The sequence below is a fragment of the Cavia porcellus genome, unplaced genomic scaffold, assembly GCF_034190915.1.
Source record: "Cavia porcellus strain 051 isolate PalLab524CR breed Dunkin Hartley unplaced genomic scaffold, mCavPor4.1 scaffold_30, whole genome shotgun sequence".
Classification (NCBI taxonomy): Eukaryota; Metazoa; Chordata; class Mammalia; order Rodentia; family Caviidae; genus Cavia; species Cavia porcellus.
Window position 1 is genome coordinate 22,012,946 of NW_026947513.1, and position 24,052 is coordinate 22,036,997.

Below are 24,052 nucleotides of genomic sequence, written 5' to 3' on the forward strand. Positions count from 1 at the left end.
TTTTGGTCTTGACAAAGATCAGGTGGCTGAATGTGCCTTCAGTTGTTTCTGTCTCCTCTGTTCTGTTCCATTGGTCCAGATGTCTGGGGTTTTGGCATTACCGATCTGCTTTTAGCAACGTAGATTTGTAGTATAACTTGAAGTCTGGAGTTTTGGTACCTCCCCCTTAGCATTTATTATTCAGGATTGCTTTTGTTGTTCTAGGTTTCTTCTGGTTCCATATGAATTTCAGGATTGTTTTCTCTAGTTCTGTGAGGAATGTTGTTGGTATTTTTATTGGGATTGCATTAACTTTGTGTATCAGTTTTAGAAATATAGCTATTTTAACTATATTGGTTCTGCCTATCCAAGAAAAGGGGCTATCTTTCCATTTTCTGATTTCCTCCTGCATCTCATTTTTCAGAGCACTGTAGTTTTCATTGTAGAGGTCTTTCATTTCCTTGGTTAGGTTAATTCCTAAGTATTTATTTAATTTTTCTTGATACTTTTTAAACAATAATTTCTTTTGCTATAAATTGTTCTGAAATACAGGAATACTATTGATTTTTTTATGTTTTGATTTTGTATTCTGTTATACTACCAAGTTTAGTTTTGTTGGTTTTTTGAGAAACGATTTTGTTATGTAGTTCAGCCTGGCTTTGAACTCACCATGTAGTCTATGCTAACACTGGACTAGTGATGATCCTCTGCCTCAACCTTCTGAGTGCTGAGATTACAGGCATGTGCTACCATACCTGGCTCTCAAATTTGATTATTAATTTCACGAGTCTTTTGTGGAGTCCTATGTAGGAGATCATATAACCTACAAATAATAATTGGACTTCTTCCTTTCCTATACATACCCCTTGTATCACTTTATTTTGCCTGGCTGCTCTAGATGATGTTTTAGGAACTGTTGTGAACAGGAGTGGTGACAGTGGACACGTTTATCTTATTCCTGATTTTAGAGGGAAAGGTTTCAGTTTTTCCTCCATTAAATATGATGTTGGTCAATGTGTTATTAATGGCTATTATCAGATTGAGATAAAGCCCTATACTTACTTTCTTCAGGTTTTTTTAAAATCGTGAATGGATGTTAACTTTTGACATGGACTTTTTTTTGGGTTGGTTAAGAGGATCATGTGCTTTTTGTCCTTCTGTTTATGTGCTGTGTTCAATGATTGATTTACCTATATTGAATTATCCCTGCATTCCTGGGATGAATCTGTAGATTTCTTTTCTATTAAATGGAGAAAATAGCATTACCCAATCTTATGTGAATTAAATATGATATCATATGTAAAATAGAATGCTGTCTCATAATCCTGCTATAGTGTGGATCTAATGTCCCACACACACACAAAGGAACTATATTGGAGGCTTGGTCCCAAGCTGGTGCATTACGAAGAGGTGGCAGAAACTTTAGAAGTGGGGCCTGGTTGGAAAAGGTGAGTCGGGGTGTGTGCTTAAGGGGTTACCTCGTACCTGAACAACTAACATTAATCTCTCGCTCGCTCTCGCTCTCTCTCTCACTCTCTTTTCCACTTTGTGCCAAGGTGTTCTGCCTTACCTCAAAGGTAAGAACAAAGCCCAGAAAGAACAGAGCCAAGTCACTGCTGACTGTAACTTTTAAAATCATGGGCCAAGGGCCGGGGATTTAACTTAACAGCTCAAGCACTTGCCTGATAAGCATGGGGGCATGAGTTTGATTCCTGGTATCCAAATTAATAATTAATTAAAAATAAAGTAAAATCATGACCCAAAATAAATGTTTCTCCTTTTAAGTTGTTTGCCTTAGATATTTGGCCCCAGCAACAGAAACTTAACACATACAGTAATGTTATTATCATTATTGAAACTATTTAAAATCATTGATTCATATAATTGCTTATCCTGTCCCTTTCCATTTTAGGCATTTCTGCAATTATCTTAACCTTTACATTTTTATTTCATTCACAAAAGAGTAATGGCTGTTGGAACTGTCTTCTACTGCAAACTAGAAAACTAGACAAACTATCTGAAACACTGTTTCAGACATTGGCTAGAAGGCAGTAGTAGTCCCTCAGAGAAAGAGGGATGACGAGCTGGCCTTGACTGGGTTGCAGTTTACTGCTGCAAGCATTTCCTAGGCTGCAGCATACAGACAGGTACCCCAAATCAAGGCTGGAGACCTTGCTCAGCTGAGATGAAAGCAGAGGTCAGGAAGTGTCAGGTGTAAGACAGGAAGGCAAGAAGGAGGAAAAAGGATCTGCACGTTTGTAAAGACTCCCTTGAGTCTTTGGTTGCAACCTAATCTGTACATGCATGGAGTGAAACTCTTCAAAAGTGAGGGAACATTAGTTGAATGTAAGTAAACCTAACAGTTTCCAGAGTTCACACAAATCTGGAAATAGTGTGATTTGTCATCAACCAGAAAGAAGCAGTGTTGTAATACACAGCTGTAGAAGGGTCATGACTTAAATTTGCCTTAGAAGCCGGAAGTGGTGGAGGATGCCTATAATCCTGGCACTCGGGAGACTGAGGCAGGAAGTCACTGCTAGTACAAGGCCAGTTTGGGCTATGTAGTGAGTACAAGACCAGCCTGAACGATATAGTGAGCCTTGTCTCAAACAAAAAAAAATTAGCCTTCAAGAAAAGCCTTCTTTGGATCTAACCTCATGTGACACAAGCATTAAAAGAATTCACCTGGCCTGTAAGTATCATAATTATACACCAGAATAAAATCCAATGTCTTATCAAGGATTATAACCAAATCAAATACTCAACATAAAATGCAGTGTTTAGAATCTAATCAATAATTCCAAGCAAGAAAAGATAATCCATAACTAAGAGAATGAGCCATCAACAGAAACAGATGCAGAAATGACAGACCAAAAGGACCTGGTAGACAAAGATTCTAAAACAGCTAGTAATGTAAATTTACTTAAAAAACAAAAACCTGTTTTGGTGAAGCATGCCTATAATACCACCCAGCACTCAGGAGGCTGAGGGAAGAGGATTTTAAACCTGAGCCCATCCTGGACAACTTGCAGACTTAGTGAGATCCTGTCTCAAAGTAAAAAAAAAAAAAAAATTTTTTTTTTGCTCAAGAATATAAATGAAAACCCAAACATAATGAAAACAGGTGTGAAGATAGATTACTACCAAGTGACATTTAGATTTTTTTAAAAATCTGAAAAGAAAAATACACCAGATGGGATTAACAGCAAATTAGCCACTACAAAATACAAAGGCAGTGAACAGTGAATTTGAGGCAGTATACCTTATCCCAAATCACAGAGAAATGCATGAAATATTGTGTATTAGTTTACTGAGGCTATCAAAAGTTAAAACAAACATAGTGGCTTGAAACAACAGAAATTTATTCTTTTTTGGTTCTATAAGTAAAAAATCCAACTGGGGGGCTGGGGATTTAGCTCAGCGGCAAAAGCGCCTGCCTTGCAAGCGCATGGTCGTGAGTTCGATCCGTGATACGGGGCGGGGGGTGGGATCCAACTAGGTGTCACTAGTGTCAAGAGGGCTGCATTTATTTCTTGAGGCACAAGGGAAAGATCCATTTCCTTGCTTGCTCGAGCTTCTGGAGGCTGCCTGCATTCCTCAGGTTGTGGTGTCTTCATCTTCAAAACCAAGGTTAGTCCTTGTTACTAACAATGTAGTCCTCTGCTTGCATCACTCTGATCTATCTTTTGTTTCCTCTTCTATTTTAAAGGATCCTTGTGATCCCACCCAGATATTCTTGAATAATCTTTGTGTGCATCTGTGTGTTTTAGTGAAAACGTCCTAAATTTGTTCTGTTTTTTTCCTAAGAGAAGTTCTTACTAATTAATCCAAGCTGACCTCAAACTCATGATTCTTCTCTCTCAGCTTCCTGCGTGCTAGGATTAAGGTGTGTGCCATCGTCCCTGATTTCCTGTTTATTCTTGGTACCATTACCACAGTTTATGGGCAAAATATTGATGTCATGAAAACAAAAAGAAAAAAAGAGAGAAGACCTCAGGGATACACATGTATTTGATACCACATTGCATTAATCAATAGCTGTACTTTTTGCAAACTGTTTGACAGTAATGAACAAGAATGGCTTCCTGTTAAAGCTGCAGTAACTTTCTGACTATGGATCAGTGTTCTTTCTTTTTTTTTTTAATTTTATTTTGAAAGTATACAACAGAACAAGAACGAATAAAGCCAATTAAGAACAGTGAAATTGGTAAGAGAACTTCACAGCAGGTTACTGGGATAACAGTAATAGGTATCACAGTATATTTTGTTATCTTTATAATAGTTGTTCTTTCAACCACGTATATCAAATTGAGATGAAATATAGAACACTATAGAACTTATCAAAACAGAATATTGAATAGAGCAGTACCATTAATCAGAAAAGAGCAAAACCGTAATAAAAATATTTGCCTTCAAAGAGATGGTAGAAGGAAGTCCCCCTTATTTGCTATGGTCAACCTCCCAGGAGATGCTCAGATTTCTGGTTCCCATTTGCTAATGGGGCGGGAGGTGGGGAGGGCGACTAAGGAGGATGGGGGAAGTGGGATATTTGACTCTAGGCCGTGCATCAGTAGGTTCACTATTGCTTAGCAGGGAGGCAGGCTGGTTGTTTGGTTTCACAGCGTCCTAAATTCCAACATGGTGTGGGTCTCAGGAGCTGCTGCTGGTTCTCCCCCTGGAAGGGCCGCAGTCTGCTACACTGCCTGATCAGTGTTCTTTCTATATCCAATTTTAACAGGCCCTCTAACATCTGGAACAGCTGTCACTAAATAACCTGAAGCTTTTCTGACAACTTCTTGCTTTCCCTCCTGCTAAGAACTGTAGACCTTCCATGTTTTTAAAGCATTCTGCTACCCTACCCACCATCTCTAGGCCCACTGCGCCACCATAATCTTCCTGTTTTAAGGCCTCTTTTGCCTTGTTACATAACATACCATCAAGTTCTGAGGGTTTAGTTATAGACATCTTGAGGGAGTCATTATTACATGTTCCAGCTGTGTGATTGTGCCAAAAAGAGAGGAGAAAAACGGGGCGGGGGGGCAGAAAATGTATTTGAGAGCCACATGCACACCTATAATCCCAGCCCTCACGAAGCTGAAGCAAGAAGATGAGCACAAGTTTGAGGTCAGCCTGCACTACATAGTGAGATCAAGGCCAATTTGAACTACATAGCAAGGCCCTGTCTCAAAAACAACCAAACCAAAAATTCTCAAGGATCCTAAATTTGAAAAACAAAAAGAGAAGTTTAAAAGCTGAGGAAAAATGAACACATGTATAGAGGTACTGTTATGGCTTGGGTCTAGATGTTCCCTCAAACTTCATGCAGTCATAGGTGGAGTTTTTTCAGAGGTAGCTGAATCTAGAGAGTGTGACTGATTCATAGTGCAATACTAGGATTTCAAGATTAGGGTGGGTGACTACTAAATCAGTCCACTGATTGGTTTGGCACAGCCCTAATCCCAGTAGCCTAGACAGAGTACAAAGAGGGCAGGGAAAAAAAGCTGCTAAGGTTTCTTGCTTTCTTTGCTGCCTTCTGCCCTCCATGAACTGTTTCTCCTCTGTTGTGCTCCCTGCCATTCCACCCTACCTTGGAACCAGCTGACTGTGGACTAAAACCTCTACCACTGTAAAGCAAAATAAACCTTTCCTCCCTTAACTTTGAGTGTCTAGTATTTTGTCTTAGCAATAAGAAAAGTAAACAAGACAGATACTAGATAAGAGGCAGAAGTACAGGAAAATTTGTGCTTTAGGCTTCTTGAGAGAGGCAGAACTAATAGGAGATAAATGATACATGTTAAAAGATAGATGGTAAGTAGGTATAGATGCACAGATAAAAGGTAGTTTATTAGGAAAGCTGTCGGTGTTTATAGGACTGAGAATATCACAAGATGCTGTTTTCAAGCTAGAGTTCCTGGGATGCTAGTAGCATGGCTCAATCCAACTCTTGAATGCCTCAGAACCAGGGAAGCCAATGGCATAACTCTTGCCTGAGGCCAATACTTGGAATTTGCTTCAGAACAGGAAGCAGATCCCAGAGTCCAAAGGCCAGATGGCTTGAAATTGTAATGTCCTAGGGCAAGAGAGCTGTGTCCTACCTCCAGGAAGAGAGAATCAGAGGCCTTAGCTGATTGGCCTCACTCATGGCAATGACAGATCTTCCCCATTCAGTACATGGAATTCCAAGCCAATCTCCCCTTGGAAACACCATCACAGACACATTAATAATAATGTTTACCACTTCTCCAGGTATTCACACCATCACCTACAATCATATATTCAACTTCCCACCAGAAATTATGTAGGCAGAAAAAATTGGAATGACATCTTTAATATAAAATGCTGAAAGAAAAATTCTCAACTGAGAATCTGTATTCAAACATAAAGGTGAAATAAAGAATTTTTCAGACACAGAAAGCTCGAGAAATTCATCACCAGCAGATAAATTCATCACTAGCAGATACATAATACAAAAAATGTTAAAGCATTTTTTAAAAATTACTAAAGGAAAATCAAGGCCTTCAGCAAAAGGAAAATGAAACCACTTGGAAATCTGGATCTAAACAAAAGAATAAAACACACTGAAATATATGATTAAATATAAAAACATTTTTTATAACTTTAGTTTTTAAAATTTTAAAGATACAAAATTTCAAAACAAGGTATTAGGAGAGTAACAATGAACAATACGTTGTGTATTGTTATCTTTAAATTAGTCACTCAGAGTACAAGATATAGGCATTTAATTATCCACACAATATAGCACAAAACTCTTTTCAATGAATTAAGAAAAATTAGTAGTGTAACTATCATGTATATCTTTGCCTTTTAAAATGTTTTAAATTTTATTTTAGAATAAAATCAAGCAAAATAAAACAGAATAAAGCCAATGAAAACAAGACAGTATAAGTGACAGAGGATTTCAAAACATAATAGGAAATCAACAATGGTTACCGTAATGCCTCTTGTGTTCAAAATAGCTGCCTCCATACATAGTAAAATCAAACAAAATAGAAACAACATAGAACCAACAAAAAAATGCATGTAATACAGGACTTCAAAACAAGATAATAGTAAATCTAAAATGACTATCATAATATATATTGTTATCTTCAAAATAGCTGCCCATGCCATCAGGTACAACAAAATCAAACAGAATAAAACTCAACCAAACAAAATCCTGTATGTTTTGAAAATGATACAGGATTTTAAAATAAGATAACAGGAAATTAACAGTGGCCACTACCTTCAGAAGGAGATCCCACATATATGCTATATTGCATATTGTTACCCTCTGAATAGATGATCAGATACCAGCTTTAGGTCTGCAAAATCAGTGAAGCACTAAACACAACGAGCATTTAAGTTGTATTTTGCCTCATTAGCTATCATCACAGCCTGTGTTTCTCCAGATCAGCAAGTTGTTTACAGGAGGGTAGAGGAGGAATCTTGGCTCATCTTACTTCCCTGCCTGCACACTGGCATCTGGCTCCCCCCAGGCAATCTGCACATAGGGCCAACTCACAGGAGGTCTTAGCTTCTTGTTGACTTCTTATTCTCCCTCTCAGCAGTCCACACATGGCACAGACTCACACGAGAGGACTGGTATCTGGCTCTCCCCCAGTCATCTCAAGCATGTGCCAACCCACAGGAGGTCTAAGCTTCTTCTTGACTTTTTGTTCTCCCCTGCTACCTCCCTTCCTTCTTTTCTCCTTGGCCCCATCCCAGTTCCCCTTAGCTTTTGAACAGTTTCTTCCCATTTCATAGTATCTATTGTGCATTTACGTATTTACTCTTTCAGTTTCTCACACTAAGGAGATAATTCAGTGTTTACACATGTGAGTCTGACTTATTTCAGTTATGAATATGGTCCCAGGTTACATTCTTTTACCTACAAAAGTCTCCAGTTTATCCTTCTTTATAAATGAGTAGTACTCCATTGTATAAAAATACCACATCTGGGGCTGGGGATTTAGCTCAGCGGCATAAGCACCTGCCTTGCAAGCAGGCAGTCATGAGTTTGATCCCTGGTACTGATAAAAAAAAAAGGAAAAAGACAAAAAAATATTAAAAATACCACATCTTTTTTATCCACTCCTCAATTGATGGGTATTTGGGTTGTTTCCAAGATCTAGCTATTAAAAACTGTGCTGCTATAAACATGGGTGTACATATATTACTGTGCTATGCTGTTTTCAATTCCTCTGCAAAAATGCCCAGAAGGGGAATAATTGGACCTCTAATCCTAGTTGTTGAGGAATCTCCACATTGATTTCCAGAATAGTCACACCAATCTACACTCCCATCAAGAGTGGAAAAATTTGCTTTATCCCCAGAGCCTCTCCAGCATTGGTTATTAGTTGATTTCTTGATAACAGTCTCTCTTTCCAGGGTGAGATGGAATCTTAGTGTTGTTTTAATTTGCATCTCTCAAATGACCAGTGCTGTTGAACATTTTTTCATATATTTATTTGCTCTTTGTACTTCTTCATCTCAGAAGTGTGTATTCATCTCAGATGCCCATTTTTGGACTGGGTCTTTAAATCTGGAAAGATTGATTTTTTTTAGTTCTTTATGTGTTCTTGGTAGTAATCCTTTGTCTGAGGAACAGCTGGAAATTTTTTTTTCCCTAAATTGTGGGTTTTCTCTTCACTCCATGGTTTCTTCTGCTGTGAGAAAGGTTTTTTTAATAAGATGAGATTCCAGTTGTTGATTGTTTGTGACATTTTCTGTGTGAACAGGGTTTTATTCATAAAGTCTTCTCCATATCTTCAAGACTTTTACCTATTCTGTCCTCCAGAAGGTTTAATATTTCCATTTTAATATTTAGATTTATGATCCATTTTGATAGCTATGGATCCTATTTTGATTTTTGACATGCATAGAGTCAATTTTTCCAGGACAATTTATTAAAATAAAGGCTATCTTGCTTTCTAGTACCGCTTATTAAAAAAAGTTTATCTTTCTTCCAGTGAATGTGCTTGGCACCTTTGTCAAAGATAAAGTGGCTGAGTATGTCCAGAGTTGTTTCTGGATCTTTGACTCTGTTTCACTGATTTTTGGGTCTGTTTTTCTGACAGTACTATGTTGTTTTTATATAGTAGCCTCACAGTATAATATCAGTTTGGGGATTGTGTTGCCCCCTGCCTTGCCTTTGTTACCCAGAATTGCTGTAATGGATTGACAACTAGTGATCAACCTGTAACACCCAGCTGAACTGAATCAGCATGCTACTGAGTGTGGAAGGCCCACATGATGGATGTTGCCAACAACATAAAAAGGAGACCTGGAGAGGGAGAAGTGTGTCATTGTTTCCCCTGTAGCCATTAGTTCTTCTGGAGGACCTTGTTGGGCTCCTTTTCGTATGTGAACTTGGCTGTCCTGATCATCAGAGGAGCTCGGGACTTTGTTGTCTCTTAGAACATCTGTAGTTCACTTTGAAGGAGCTCTGGTTCTTACTTTGAGTATCACTTCCCGGCCCCAGAGAGAAACATGGTGCTGTTCAATCTTTGGGAGAAGCTTATTATGCTGGATTCCTGACATGAACTCAGCTATCAGAGGAGTTTGGGTCTTTCTTATTGCTGAGGATGGCTGTGGTACTTTTCTGGGGAGCTCTCATCCTCATTTTGAGCATTGCTTACTGGCTCCAATGCAGATCATTCAGCCTACTGGCACAGATTCTTCATCCTATTGACATAGGCTTTAAAGTTGCCACCAATGATCTTTGGGCCTTTCCAGCACAGATCTGTGAAACAGACTTGTATGAGTCATTGTTGTGGACTCTAGGCCTCCACTTAGACTTGTGGGAGGCACTCTCATGGGCTCTAGGTCTTCAGTTGGATTCATGCAGGACATTGCCATGGGATCCAGGTCTCAGCTGGATTTTTGGGTAAGTGTGTAGCCAGATTTTGGGCACTTTCTTGTGCCTCACACTTTGGATGACTATTATAAAATAATTCTAAAATTATGTGTCCTGTTCTTTGCAAACCTTTACTACAGCAATTGCTTTTATTACTCTTAGTCTCTTCTGTTTCCAGGTGAATTTTGTGATTATGTTCTCTAATTCTGTGAGATATGCCATTCAAAGTTTGATCAGAATTGCATTAACCTGTATGACAGTTTTGAAAGTATGGACATTTTGATCATCTGGGAAGATGGCAGATTGATAAGTAGCAAGGTAAAGAGCCTCTCTGAGAGAAACAGCTCAGACGTTAGAATTTAACACCATGGAGAAGACCAGATGAAAGGAGAGGGATTCTCACAACCCAGGAATAAACGAAGAAAAAAGAAAAAAGAAAAGAAAAACGTGAATGGAAGGCTGGAGCTAGACATGTTTTCTCCAGAGCTGGTCCCATGCTGTGCTAGTGCGCCCTGGAGTCAAAGGATTTGTGGTCATGCTGAAATCAGGGATTGGTGAGCCTGAGGTCTTTGGCAGGAGGACAAGTTTCAATGGAGAATGGAGCTGGTGTGGATATCTTTACCTAGCCCATGGTGAGTGCTCGGAATTTGGTCCTCCCGTGGGAGTGGGTGACTGGCTGGATGACATATTGGAGTTGGGCCGGACAGGCCTAAACCTGGAAACACAGTGGCTTCAGTGGCTCCCCCTGGCACAGAGCAGATTGGTGGGATCTGCTTGGGCTGGGTCACATCCTTGGATGGGACCCAGTAGCCAGGGATGAAACTGCCCCCAAAACTGTCCTGAACCAGTTCCATCCACATAGCACACATTAATGTGCTAAAGGCCCCTGTGGGTGACTCACTCAGAGGGGAGGGGCCAGCCTGCACTGCCCCTTCTTGCACCTCAATGATCAACAGCAAACTGGAGAGGGCAGCAATCCTTAGCCATCATGCTTCAGGATAAAGAACCAATAAAGAAAGGGCCTGGGACCTTCACTATAATACCTGCCTGGAAGAAACCAGAAACATGACAAGAGAAAGAAACAAGAAAAAGTCTCCTGCCACCAACCCAGGGAATATGGGTCCAGGAGAAGTAAATACAGAAGAGATCAAGGAAAGCAAATATGCAATATCGGAAATAGCATCAGCTGACATAAAGAATTATCTTTGTGACATTATAGAGCTCAAAACAGAAATACTAATACCAGTAAAGCAAGATATAAGAAGATTAATAAAAGAATTGTGAAGCACCTCTCAAGAAGACACAGATGGAAGAATGGAGGAACACAGAAAAAGAAGGGAAACCTTCAATCAGGAATATTTTAAAAATGTAGAATACATGAAACAGATTCAAAGAGATTACCAGGAAATGAAAAACTCCATTGAAAGCTTGTAAGAAACTAAAGATAAAGATAGACTATCAAAACTTGAAGGTAGGTTTGCAATGTGTGATCGTGAAAAGAAAGATCCCTTAAAAATAACAAGGAACCAGGAAGTAACAATACAAAGGCTAGAGATGACAAGAGGATCTATAACTTAAGAACACAAAGTATGAGTAAAGAAGCAGGGGTAAACACAAATGAAATACAAAGGCTATTCACAGAAATAATTAAGGAAAACTTCCCAAGCATAGGAAAAGGAAATGATATTCAGATGTAGAAGGCATATAAAACATCAGCCAGCTGCAACCAAAACAGATCTACACCCAGAAATATAATAATCAAGATCCCAGAAATTCATCACAAGAACAGAATATTAAAAGCTGTCAGAGAAAAGAAACAGATCACCTATAAAGGAAAACCCATCAAAATCACAACAGACTTCTCAACACAAACCATCAAATCAAGAAGAGCTTGGAGTGAAGTATTTCAAGCCCTAAAAGAAAATAACCTCCAATCCAGATTGCTGTACCCTGAAAAACTATCTCAAAAAATTAATGGAGAAACAAGATGCTTCTATGACAAAGAGGAACTGGGGAAGTTTGTGACCACCAATCCAACCCTACAAAAAATACTGAAGGACATTCTAGAGAAAGAGAAAAAAATCCACCAAGGTTTCAGGAACAGTGGCAGAGAGGCCTCGGGGCAGACAGTGGAATGAAGGAGAAAAGTAGACAATCAATGGCAGAAAAATAGCATAGCAGAGATGAGGCAGAAAAGGTTGGCTATAATCTCTAACACAGATGGCCATCCACTAACATAAAGAAACACATGATCTTATTTGAATCTGGTTTGTTAGATTGCTGTGTTGTTTTGACTGATTTTATTTGAATCTGTTATATTTGATAGTATCAAGTCTGATAGTATAGGCAACTACTCTGAAGATGACAAGATTCACTAGGATATCCATTCTGGTTTGACTATTACCTGTTTTTGAAGTCCTATAATGTCTCCAATGTTTTGTTTTTATTAATATTGTTATGTACCACTTTGTTCAATTATACTATGCCTGATGATATAGACAATTCTATTGAAGATAACAAGAGACATCATAGTAACCATTGTAAATAACCTTTTATTGTGGTCTTAATCTTGTGCTATGCCCATCCTTTTGTTTTGAATGACCCCATTTTCTTTCCTTTCTCATTTGGCTTTATTCTTTTCAAAATAAAATAATAAAAAAATAAACTATGGCCATTTTCACTATAGTGGTTCTGCTTATCCAAGAGCAAGGGATATCTTTCCATTTTGTGATATCCTCTTCAATTTCCTTTTTCAGAGTACTGTAGTTTTCAATGCAAAGGTCTTTTACATTCTTCATTAGATTTATTCCTAAGGTTTTTTTGATGCTATTGTGAAAGGTATGGTTTCCTTAATTTCTCTCTCAGTGAGTTTGTTATTCATGTACAGAAAGGTATTGATTTTTGAGTGTTGACTGTATATCCAGCTACACTACTGAATTTGCTGTCTTTTTGTGGAATTTTTGGGGTATTCTATGTAGAAAATATAGTGCTAATAGTGCTAATTGGTATTTGTTTTTATTTCTTTTTCTTGTCTCATTGTTTTGGCGAAGGTTTCCAGGAATATGTTGAATAAGAGTGGAGATAGTGGACATCCTTGTCTTGTTCCTGGTTTTAGAGTGAAAGCTTTCAGTTTTTGTCCATTTAGTATGATGTTGGCTGTTGGTTTGTCATAAATAGCTTCTATCAGATTTAAATAAAGACTATCTATTCTGATTTTATACAGGGCTTTTTATCATGAATGGGTTCTGGACTCTGTCAAAAGCTTTTTCTGCATGTATTGAGATGATCATATGGTTTTTGCCATTGGTTCTGATAATATGGTGTATTACATTTATTGATTTATGTATATTGAACCATCTTGCCTCCCTGGGATAAATTCTACTTGGTCGTGGTATATAATCTTCTTGGTGATTTGCTGCATTTGGTTTACCAGTATTTTATTGAGAATTTTTGCATTTATGTTCATTACAGAGATTGGCCTGTAGTTCTCTTAGTTTGGACCTTCTCTGGTTTTGGTATTAGGGTAATGCTTGCTTCAAGGAATGAATTTGAGAATATTACTTCTCTTTCAATTTTATTAAAGACTTTGAGAATTAGTGGTAGTAGGTCTTCTCTAAAATTTCTTGTAGAATTTGCTAGTGACTCTGTCAGGGTCTGGACTTTTCTTTGTTGTTAGGTTTTTAATTATATCTTCAATTTCACTGATTAATATTGGTTTATTTAGAATTTTTATATCTTCTTGATTCAGCTTTGGTAATTCATATGTGTATAGGAATCTGTCTATTTCATCTGAATTTTCCATCTTATTAGAGTACAAATTCTCAAAGTAGGTATAGATGATCTTCTGGATTTCTTCAGGGTTCATTGTGATTTTACTCTTTTCATTCCTAACTGCATGGATTTGAGTTTTTCCATTTTTTTGATAAGCTTAGCTAAGGGCTTATTGATTTTTTAATCTTTTAAAGAAATCATTCATTGATTCTTTGTGTTGTTTTGTCTTCAATGCATTAATTTCTGCTCTAAATTTTATAATTTCCACCTTCACACAAACTTTGGGCTTGGTCTGTTCTTTTTCAACAAGTGTGAGGTTCAATACTAGTTTTCCTGATATGGGTATTTACTGTTATAAATTTTCTTCTGAGGAATGCTTTCATTGTACCCTGTAATTTCTGATATGTTGTAGTGTTGTTATTATGTAGAATACTGTAATTTCTTTAATTTCATCTGAGGCCCATTGGTTGTTCAGGATGGTGGTATTTAGTTTCCATGTGTTTATGAAGTTCTTGTGGTTTCTTTTACCATTGATTTCAAATTTCATTGCACTATTATCTAATAGTATGCATGGAATAACTTCAATTCCTGTATGCTTACTTACCTTAAGCATGTTCTATGAGATAATAATTGATCTATTTTGGAGAACACCTCATATGTAGCTGAGAACAATGTGTATTCTGATTTTGGTGGGTGCAACACTCTGTAGACATCGACTAAGTCCATTTGTTCAAAAGTTTTGTTTTGTTCTAATATTTCACTTTTGATTTTTTGTCTAGTTGATCTATTGATCTATTTTTTGTAACAGTGGGGTATTGAGATCCCCCAATATAATTATAATAATGCTAATTTGATTTTTCATGTCCTTTAATATTTGTTTTATATAACTGGGTGTACTGATATTTGTTGCGTATATATTTATGATTGTTATCTCTTCTTGGATTGTTCCCTTTACAAGGATGTAGTGATCTTGTCTCTCTTCATCAGTCTTGAAATTCACTTTGTCTGCCAGTAGCACAGATACCCTTGCTTTTTTTTCTGGGTTCCTGTCACATGAAGTATTGCTTTCCATTCTTTGACTTTCAGTCTATGAACTTCTTGAATTAAATGTTTCTTGTATGCAGCATATTGTTGGATCTTGCTTCTTTATTCAGTCTGGAAGTCTGTATTTTTTGATTGGTGAATTGAGACCATTAATCTTGATGGTTATGACTGATATGTATTGACTTATCCTTGTCATGCTATTTTCCTGTTGTTAGCTCCCCCATTTTTTTCTTCCCATCTGTTTAACTGTTTGGTTTGCCTGGTATATTTCTTCTGTTGGTGTTTCTGGAGTTGTAATTCTTGTCATCTCTTTCTAGAATATCCTTCCAAACATTTTGAAGTGCTGGTTTAGTGGTCATAAATTTCCTCAGGTATTCTTTATCATGGAAGTATCTTATTTCTCCACCTGTTTTGAACTATAATTTTGCAGGGTACATAAACCTGGATTGGATCTTGTTTTCCTTTAGAGGTTGAAAATCTTTACTCTAAGCACTCCTTGACTTGGGGATTTGTGCCGAGAAATAAGTTATGATACTGATGAGCTTTCTTTTATAGGTGATTTGTTTCTTTTCCCTAACAGCTTTTAATGTTTTATCTGTGAGCTGAATTTCTGGAACTTTGTCTATGGTATGCTTGGCAGGAGACTTGTTTGATCATGGCTAATTGGAATTCTATCTACCCCACTTATCTGCATGTAAAAATCTTTTCCATACCAAGGAAGTTTTCTGTCATGACATCTGTGAACAATATTTTTATATCATTTGTGCTATTTCTCCTTTTCATTGACTCTAGTCAATCTTTTTTTGTACTGGGAATCAAACTCACAACCTACACTTGCCAGGCAAGCATTTACAACACTGAGCTAAATCCCCAGCCCTTCTAATCAATGTTAAGTTTTCTTCTTTGCCTCATCTACCAGCTGATGGATTGATTTCTCATAGTTCCTTGATATTTTAAAAAATAATTCTTTTTTATGATTGCTAAATATAAGCCTACATTCTATTTATGAGATTCTGTTCTCACATTGGCTTATTCTGCTGCACATACTTTCAATGGAATTTTTATTTTCCTGAATATCTGCTTGCATATATCTTATGCAGTCCATTTTTTTCCTATACTGAGTATTCATTGCTTTCATCATTTTCTTAAACTCCTCTATTTTTTAATCTATGTCTTTCCTAGAGTCACTATGCATGGTTCTCATTGTGAACTCCATCTCTGCAGTTATCTGAGAAATTATTTCTGATTTGGTTGTTTTAGAGCCTTATTCAATTGCTTTATTGTTACCACTTCAGAGAGGCCAGGAAGGTGGCTTTGGATTATCCTATTTATTGCACCCTGGGTTTGCCTTTGGTGAACTGGACGTATGGGGTTGCACCGTAAGTGTCTTCTCTTTTCTTTCTTTTGTTTCTTTTTTAGTCTAATTCCTTGGTTGATGCTTGTAAATTGCCTATGCTGTGTTGCTTTTTCCCCCTTTTTTATTTTAAAGAGATTAAGACAAAACAGGACATAACAGAGCAGATCAGAACAGAATAATGTAAGCAACACAGTATTTAACCAGAAGACAATCCATAATTAACAGTAACTACCATGATGTCTCTTTCTTTGAAACAGTTGAGTATAACTTCATATACAATAGTATCAAACATAACAAAATAGTATAAAAACATTCAAGAGGATGAGAGTATTACAGGGCTTTCCAAATAACAGAAAACCAACAATGGCTACTATATTATCTCATTTTCCATAGGAAATTTGTTTATACTTTCACATGTATTACAATTCAATAAGGTACAACATGATAGAGCCATTGGAAACAGAAGAGCGAGAGCATGGTAGGACTTCAGAGTAAGATGATATTATATCAGTACTGGCTATTATAATGACTTGTTTCCCTCAAATTAGCTGTTCATAACATCCCAGATAATAAAATCAAAAACCAGGACAAACACATTACAATTGCAACCATTATAAGGCTTCAAAACAATATGTTGCTTTATTACTAGTATTTAGAACCCTGAGGAAATGATTGCTTCTCTGAGGTGTCTTCCAGATGTAGCTGGTTTTTGAGTTTTGAGTCTGTTGTAAGATCCTACCTCTTTAATTTGTTGAGATGAAAAGTTGCTGCCTGCTTCACCCAGCCCCTGGTTCTTTGGCACTGTGCCACAGTATTTACTTTGACCCTTAGTCATTCTCACTCTTGGAATACCAGGAAAAACAATTAATTAGAGCAATTATGTCTCTTTTGGCCAAAATAGTGCCATGAGAAATAACAATAGCATCAAACACAGCCTAGAAAATGACAAACTAGGTAGTAATTAATGTGCCACCTTTAACTGTGTGAACCAGATTTGTGGTTATATAACAAAATGTAAAACAAATCAGAAAATTATACACTGTGTATAAGTTCTTAATATGTCAATTTAACCCTCAGGGGTTAAAATTTAAAAGGGATTAGGGAGAAAATAGAGAAGAAGAAGGAGGAGGAGAAAGAGAAGAAGAAGAAAAAATTAGAAGTAAGGGTGGAGGACAAAGGGGATCATGTTAATGTTGGAAAACTGGTACAGAAGACTTGTGAGAAAGAGAAAAGGAAGTAGAGGAACAGAACAAAACAGCAACACAAAGAAGCTAGAAACCACATTCACACACATAAAAATAAGATTAAACAATGAAGAAGAGAAAAGCCAAAAACCAAGACCAATTACAAGAACAACAACAACAACAAAACAAACAAACAAACAAAAAAAAAACAAATGAGACAGGGCAATGGAGAAAGACACACAGAGAGAACCTACTTCCAGGTTTACTCTGCTGTCACTGAGAGATAATGTGTGGAGACAGAGTCCAGATCTGTGTTGATTTATCCCAGCAAACCAGAAGTATGTGGGGTAGTGAATAATCCCAGTGAAACTGTACCTTTGTTTCCCCTGAAATTCAGTCTGTACTCTGGTTGTGGGGGCTGAGACCAGACTCATTTAGCCTATAGCCATCAATGCACCTTCACAGCAGGTCTGAACCAAGTTGGGAGCCACTGGATGGAACCAGCAGCCATTCTGAGTTCTGAGCTCAGCTGGCCCCTCTCCAAGATGGTTCCCAGCCAATCAATCACTCTCGTGGGACTGAACCCTCAGCACTCACTGCCAGTTAGTGCAGTCCTTCATCTCTACAGCTCCCCTCCACTCCGCATCTCTTTGTGGAGACCTCGGGGCCACCAGCAATCATTGTGTGTTCACAGGTTTGAATCCCTCCTCTCATGCAGTAAGTCCCAACTCAGAGAGAAAGAAGGCTTCCCTGGCTATGTCCTCCTCCTTCATTGAAGTTTCTTTCTTTTCTCTCTCTGTGGGCTTCAATTCTCACTTCAGATCCTTCCTGGGTTCAGAGAACCTACTTTCCTCCTTTTTGTGTTCCTCATATTCTGCTATATTCCAGTGTCTGGATGGCAACTTTCAGTGAGGCTCTTTGTTTTCTGTTTACCACTGCACTATCTTGGTGCTCCTCCCCATTTTCTTATTTTAAAATTACTTGCAAACTAATGATCATGCATTATGGAGTATATATCAAATACAAAAATAAAATATTTTAAAAAATACAATAGCCCAACTACTAGCACAGAAGAAATAGTATATGAGGTTTTTACACCGAAGAGTGGTGTAATATTCCTTGAAGTCAGACTGATAAATTGCAGATATACTCGTAAATCCATAAACTGTATAAACTACCACTAAAAAAAGTATATTGAAGAAGCTTACAAGGGACATAAAATGAAAACATACAAAAAATATAATCCAAAACAAAGCAGAAAAGAGGAAACAAGAAAGGGATAGAACTAATACAAGGCCAATAGCAATATGGTAGATTTAAACTGAGGTATACTAGTCTGGCCTAGTGGCCTACACATGTGATCCCTGCGCTCTGGGAGGCTGAACCAAGAGAATCATAAGTTCAAGTCCAGCTGGACTCAAAATGAGAAAAAAGCTCTAGGAATGTAGTCAGTGTGAGACCTAGGAGCTCAATCTTCAGTACTGCAATAAATACATAAATGCAGATAAATAGAACTATATTAATAATTATACAAAATACAAAGGCCTAAACAAATAAAAACTGAGATTGGGTAAAAAGCAAATAACAAAAAGTCACCGAGACCCCACTATGTAATATTATAAAAATTCATTTAATTATAAAGTTACATATAGGTTAACAGTTATAGGATCTCCAGGTGGGTTGGTACACACATGTAATTCTAACACTTAGGGAGGTGGAAGAGGATCAATGTTCTAGTCTTGCTTGAGCAACTTAGTGAAACTCAGTCTTAAAATTAAAAAACCATAAAAATAAAGTGACTGAAAATGAATCTCAATGGTAGGAGTGAACCTTGGTACTGGGGAAAGAATAGGATAGAAGAACAAATCCCATCCCAGAAAAAGAAAGCTAGAATGAATACATTTAATCTTACAAAGTATATTCTTAAAAAAATTGCCAGGGAAAAGGTTATTTCATAATAAAGGGATTAATTCTTTAAGAGGTCAATATTCCTATTCTCCAATCTAAACACATAGCTTCAAAATACATGAAGCAAAACATAATAGAACTAAAAAGAGAAACAGATAAACCCCATGATGCCTCCTTGCACAATAATTAGGAATAAGTAGGCAGAAAAATCAGTAACTGGATGGGACATGATTGAAACATACGGTAAGTATTTAAATTAAAAAAATTTTATTATAGCAATAGACATTGCCATTAATCCCCCTCATAACATTCTCCTTCGCTTTAAATACACTTGTCCCATCATTCTTGCCACGTTCTGAAGCAGCTGTGGAAGTCCTTTTTTGTGTCTTTAATTGTGCTATTGTGTTTCCCTCAATGTCCTGAATCTACTGAAAACATTGTACTTGCATGGTCATTTCATCTTTGAAGAAGAGCCAGAAGTTGCACAGTGCCAGATCTGATAAATAAGATGATGAGAACACACTGTAATGGTTTTACAAGTGTACCTTTCTGTTGGATGGCACTCAGCAGCAATATGAACTGTATTTTCTATCAGAGTTCATAAAAACACAAAAGAGGACTTTCAGGATGGTACTATCCTATCAGCTTGTACCCTGGATGAAATAAAAGGGAACGACAATAGAAAGTGACATGTGTTTGGTGTTTGAAAAGCTCCATTCTGCTTGAGTGGCTACTTGAGTGGTTACTGTAATTGCCTGTGGATATCAGATTCATTTCTTCAGACTTTCAATACAGATTTATACCAGTGCCTCTCCGTGGATCTTTCAGGCCTTCAGTCTCCAGCTAGTACTGACCCTTGATCTCTCTTGTTCTTTGGCTTCCAACTTTTCAGGCTGAGCAGCTCTGGATCCTCCATCTCTAGGGGCACAACCAGCCACGGTGGACTTTCCTCCTTCTGATCTTGTAAGGCTACCTAAATCTCTCCTTTTCTCTCTCTCTCCTTCTCCCTCTCCCTCCCTCCCTCCCTCCCTCCCTCTCTCTCTCTTTCTCTCTCTCTGTGTTATGTATTTTTTCTATTGCTTTGTCCCTCTAGAAAACCTTAACCCAATACTTAAAAGATATGAGCAACACTATCAACTAACTTCACCTAGTTGACATTTACAGTGCCTCCTATCCCAAATCAGCAAAATGTACACTATTTTGAAGGACACACAGATATTTACCAATAAAGTCCATCTGCTTGGCCATGAAAAAAGTGTTTATAAAGTTGATGGGATTACCTGGAAGGCAAGTGATTTTAAAAACCTGTAACATGGGAAACTGAAATAAATGGCAATAGTACAAATGTTACACTATTCATAAAGTGGCATGATTTTATTTCAAGATAGACTGCAATATGTTAAAGATGTACACTGTAAATATTAGAACTAAAACATGTACACAAAGTATAGTTTATTACATTAGATAAAATAATCATAAATAATGATTATCCTAAAACGAGTAAGGAAGGGGAAAGGAACATATATGAAAAGACAAAAACCAAATAAGGTGATTGTTTTAATTCTCACATTAATTTGAAAATATGTTATGGTTTATGTTCAGGATGTCACCCAACCCCCAATTGGTTTGTTGTCTAGCACTCAGATTGGTGGTATGAGTATCATACCCATCCAGGGGTGGAGCCAGCATACAGTGTAAAGGCAGGAACAAGGTATGTCTCTCTTTGTTTTGCTGGTTCGTACTTGCTGTCTACTGTGGCCCCACCAATGCCACCCTGCTGCTTGGAGCCAGCTGAGTGTGGACTGAAACTTTCAAAACCATAAGAAATAAATTTCTTTCCTTCATTTTGGTCATCAGGTATTTTGTCTCAACAACTAGAAAAAAGTAAGTAACACATGTAGAAATTATTTTAGAGATAAGAAGACTGATTCAGAGAGTTTTAAATAATTTTCCCAAAATGATATTCCCAGTAAATACCGTGGCTGGGATTTGAATTCAGACTTCATGTCTTCCAAGGTTTAGACACTTAAAGGTAAAGCTCTTATATTGTGTGCGTATATGTGGGCTGATCTCTAAATTTCCATATGTCAGGCAGGCATTGTGGTACACATCTGTAATTTTAGCATTCTGAAAAGCTGAGACAAAGGGACTGAAAGTGTGAGCTCAGCCTGAATAACTTAGTAAGACACTGTCTCACCAACTTTTAAAAAGGGGTTGGGGATGTAGCTCAGTGCAAAGGCTGAGTTCAATCCCTCGTACAATACATTCATACATACATAAATACATAGTCATAAGAACTATGAAGGGACAGAAAAGCACAATGGAAATGAGGTGGCCTGTCCAGAGCAACATGAGAAATAGGAATCCCTCATGCTCAACATACTGTTGAGAGAACTGTTACCATAGTTGTGTTGCCTGTTTTCCTTTCAGGTTTCCAGAATGTTTTATGGCTGTTCACTGTGATTCACGTGTTCAGTGGAGACAGCCAGTTCTTTCATTGAGCACATTGAAGACTCAAACTATCACAAAGCCATCAAGCCAGAAGTTGACAATATTAAACATTGTTTAGTAATAAAAGTTCTTTAAATTTTAGCATGCTTGGGTCCAACTTATTATTCATCAACTTTATTCTAGGGCAGTTTTAAATTCATAGCAAAATTTAGAGAAAAACTTAGAACTTCCCTATAAACCTCTTCCCCTCCGCTAACACTTACTTTGCCTATCCATTATCAGTATCCTCCATTGCAGGAGTTCATTTGCTAAGAATGACAAACCACACTGCCATGTCATTTTCATCTAATGATGACAGTTTGCCTTAGGAGCCAGTTTTGGGATTGTATATGTTAAAAGCTTAGGCAAATTTATAATCACATGTATGAGCATTATAGTTTCATAGAGCGTAATCTCAGTGCCTTAAAAACCTCTGCTTCACCTTTTTACCTTCCGCACACAAAACCCCTGGCAATCTGTGACTCTTTTCTGTCCCCAGTGTTTTGCCTTCTCTGGGATGTCATATGGTAAGAAATACACAGCCTTTTCAGATTGTTTCATATTTTGTCTTAAATTACTTTTGTCACTGAGGAGACAAAGTACCTGTTTCCCAAAATTAAGAAAAGAGGGATTTCTTGAGGTCACAGTTTGCAGAGGTTTCAGTCCATAATCAGCTGGCTCCAAGGCAGGGTGACATATGGCAGAGGGGCAACAGTTCATGGAGGGGGAAGAAGCTAAACAACAAGAGAGCAGGAGGCAAGCCTCTTTCTGTCCCTCATATGGCTCCAGTCTACCAGGATTAGCATAGTGCCAGTCCAGTCAGTGTCATCCACCCTTCATCCCAGCACCCTAAATCCTGGGGTTGCATTAAAAATCAGTCAAAGTCCTATGCCCACCTGAAGCCTTAGTGGGACATCTAGACATAAACCATACCATAGTATTTTATATTTGTTTCCTCCGTTTGTTTTCGGTTTGACAGCTTTTTTAAAAACACTGAATCTGAATGGATGACCATTTTTGTGCATCTCCTGAAGGACATCTTTTTTGCTTCCAAATTTGGGCAATTAAGAGTAAAGCTCCCAAAGCTAGTGATTCAGTGGTGCACACCTCTCAACTCAGCATTCTAGGAGACTGAGGCAGAAGGATCCTAAATTTGAAGTCAGGCTGGGTAACTTAGTGAGATCTTGTCACCAAAAATAAAGAATTGGAGATACAGCTCAGTGGTAGAGTCCTTGCCACACTTGTGCAAATTTCTGGGTTTTATCTTCAATACCAAAAAAAAATTTTTTTTTTCTTTCTGTGTAGGTTGTTGTGTGGATATTTTTAGCTCATTTGGGCATAGGGGTAAATACTTAAAAAAGATGATTGATGGCTATGGTAGGAGTACGTGTAGTTTTGTCTTCCAAAATGGCATCACTTCACATTCTCACCAGCAATGAACGTGAGCTTTTACTGCTCCACATTCTCATCAGCATTTGGTGTCTTAGGGATCCTGGATTTCGGCCATTCTAACGCTGCAGTGATAACTTATTGCTGTTTTAGGGGCTGGGGATTTAGCTCAGCAGCATAAGCGCCTGCCTTGCAAGCAGACAGTCGTGAGTTCGATCCCCGGTACCGATAAAAAGGAAAAAGACAAAAAAAAGATTAACTTATTGCTGTTTTAGTTTGCACTTCCCTATGACCTATGATGGGGAACATCTTTTCACATGTGTATTTATTGTATGTGTATCTTTGATGAGGTGTCTGTTAAAGTCTTTGTCTCATTTTAAAAACTGAGTCATTTATTTTCAATTTTTTCAAGTACTTTCTCTCAAACTGTGGCTTATGTTATCATTCTTTTCACAGAGGATAAATTTTAATTTCAAAAAGTTCAGTTTATCAATTCTTTCATGAAACATGCTTTGGTGTCAGGTCTAAGAAGTCATTGCTGCACAAGATTTTCTTCTAAGTTGTGAGAAAATTTTCATGAAGTGTGTAAGGTCTGTGTCTAGATTACTTTTGGCATGTGGATGTCAGCACCATTTGTTAAAAATATTACTTTCTCATTGTATTAGTGTGTTGTCTGTTCCTTTGCCAAAAGTCAGTTGACTGTATTTATGTGCACGTGTGTCTAGGCTCTTCATTTTGTTCCATGTATGTACTTCTGTTGTTGTTGTTAACACCATACTGTTTTGATTACTGTAGCTTTGTATCAAGCCAGGCAGTGTTAGTACTTAGACTTTATCCTTATCTTCCAGTAGTGAGCTTCTTATTTTGAGTCTTTTACCTTTTATATAATAAACTTTAGAGTTGGGGTGTATAGTTGAGGGCAGAGCACTTGCCCAACATATGTAAAGACCTACTTCAATCCCTAGTACAGCAAAAAGGCAAAAAAAAAATCTATGAAACAATTCATTGGGATTTTGTTGTATCTTTAGATCAAATTCAAAAGAACTGAATTTGACAAGGCACAGTATCAAGTCT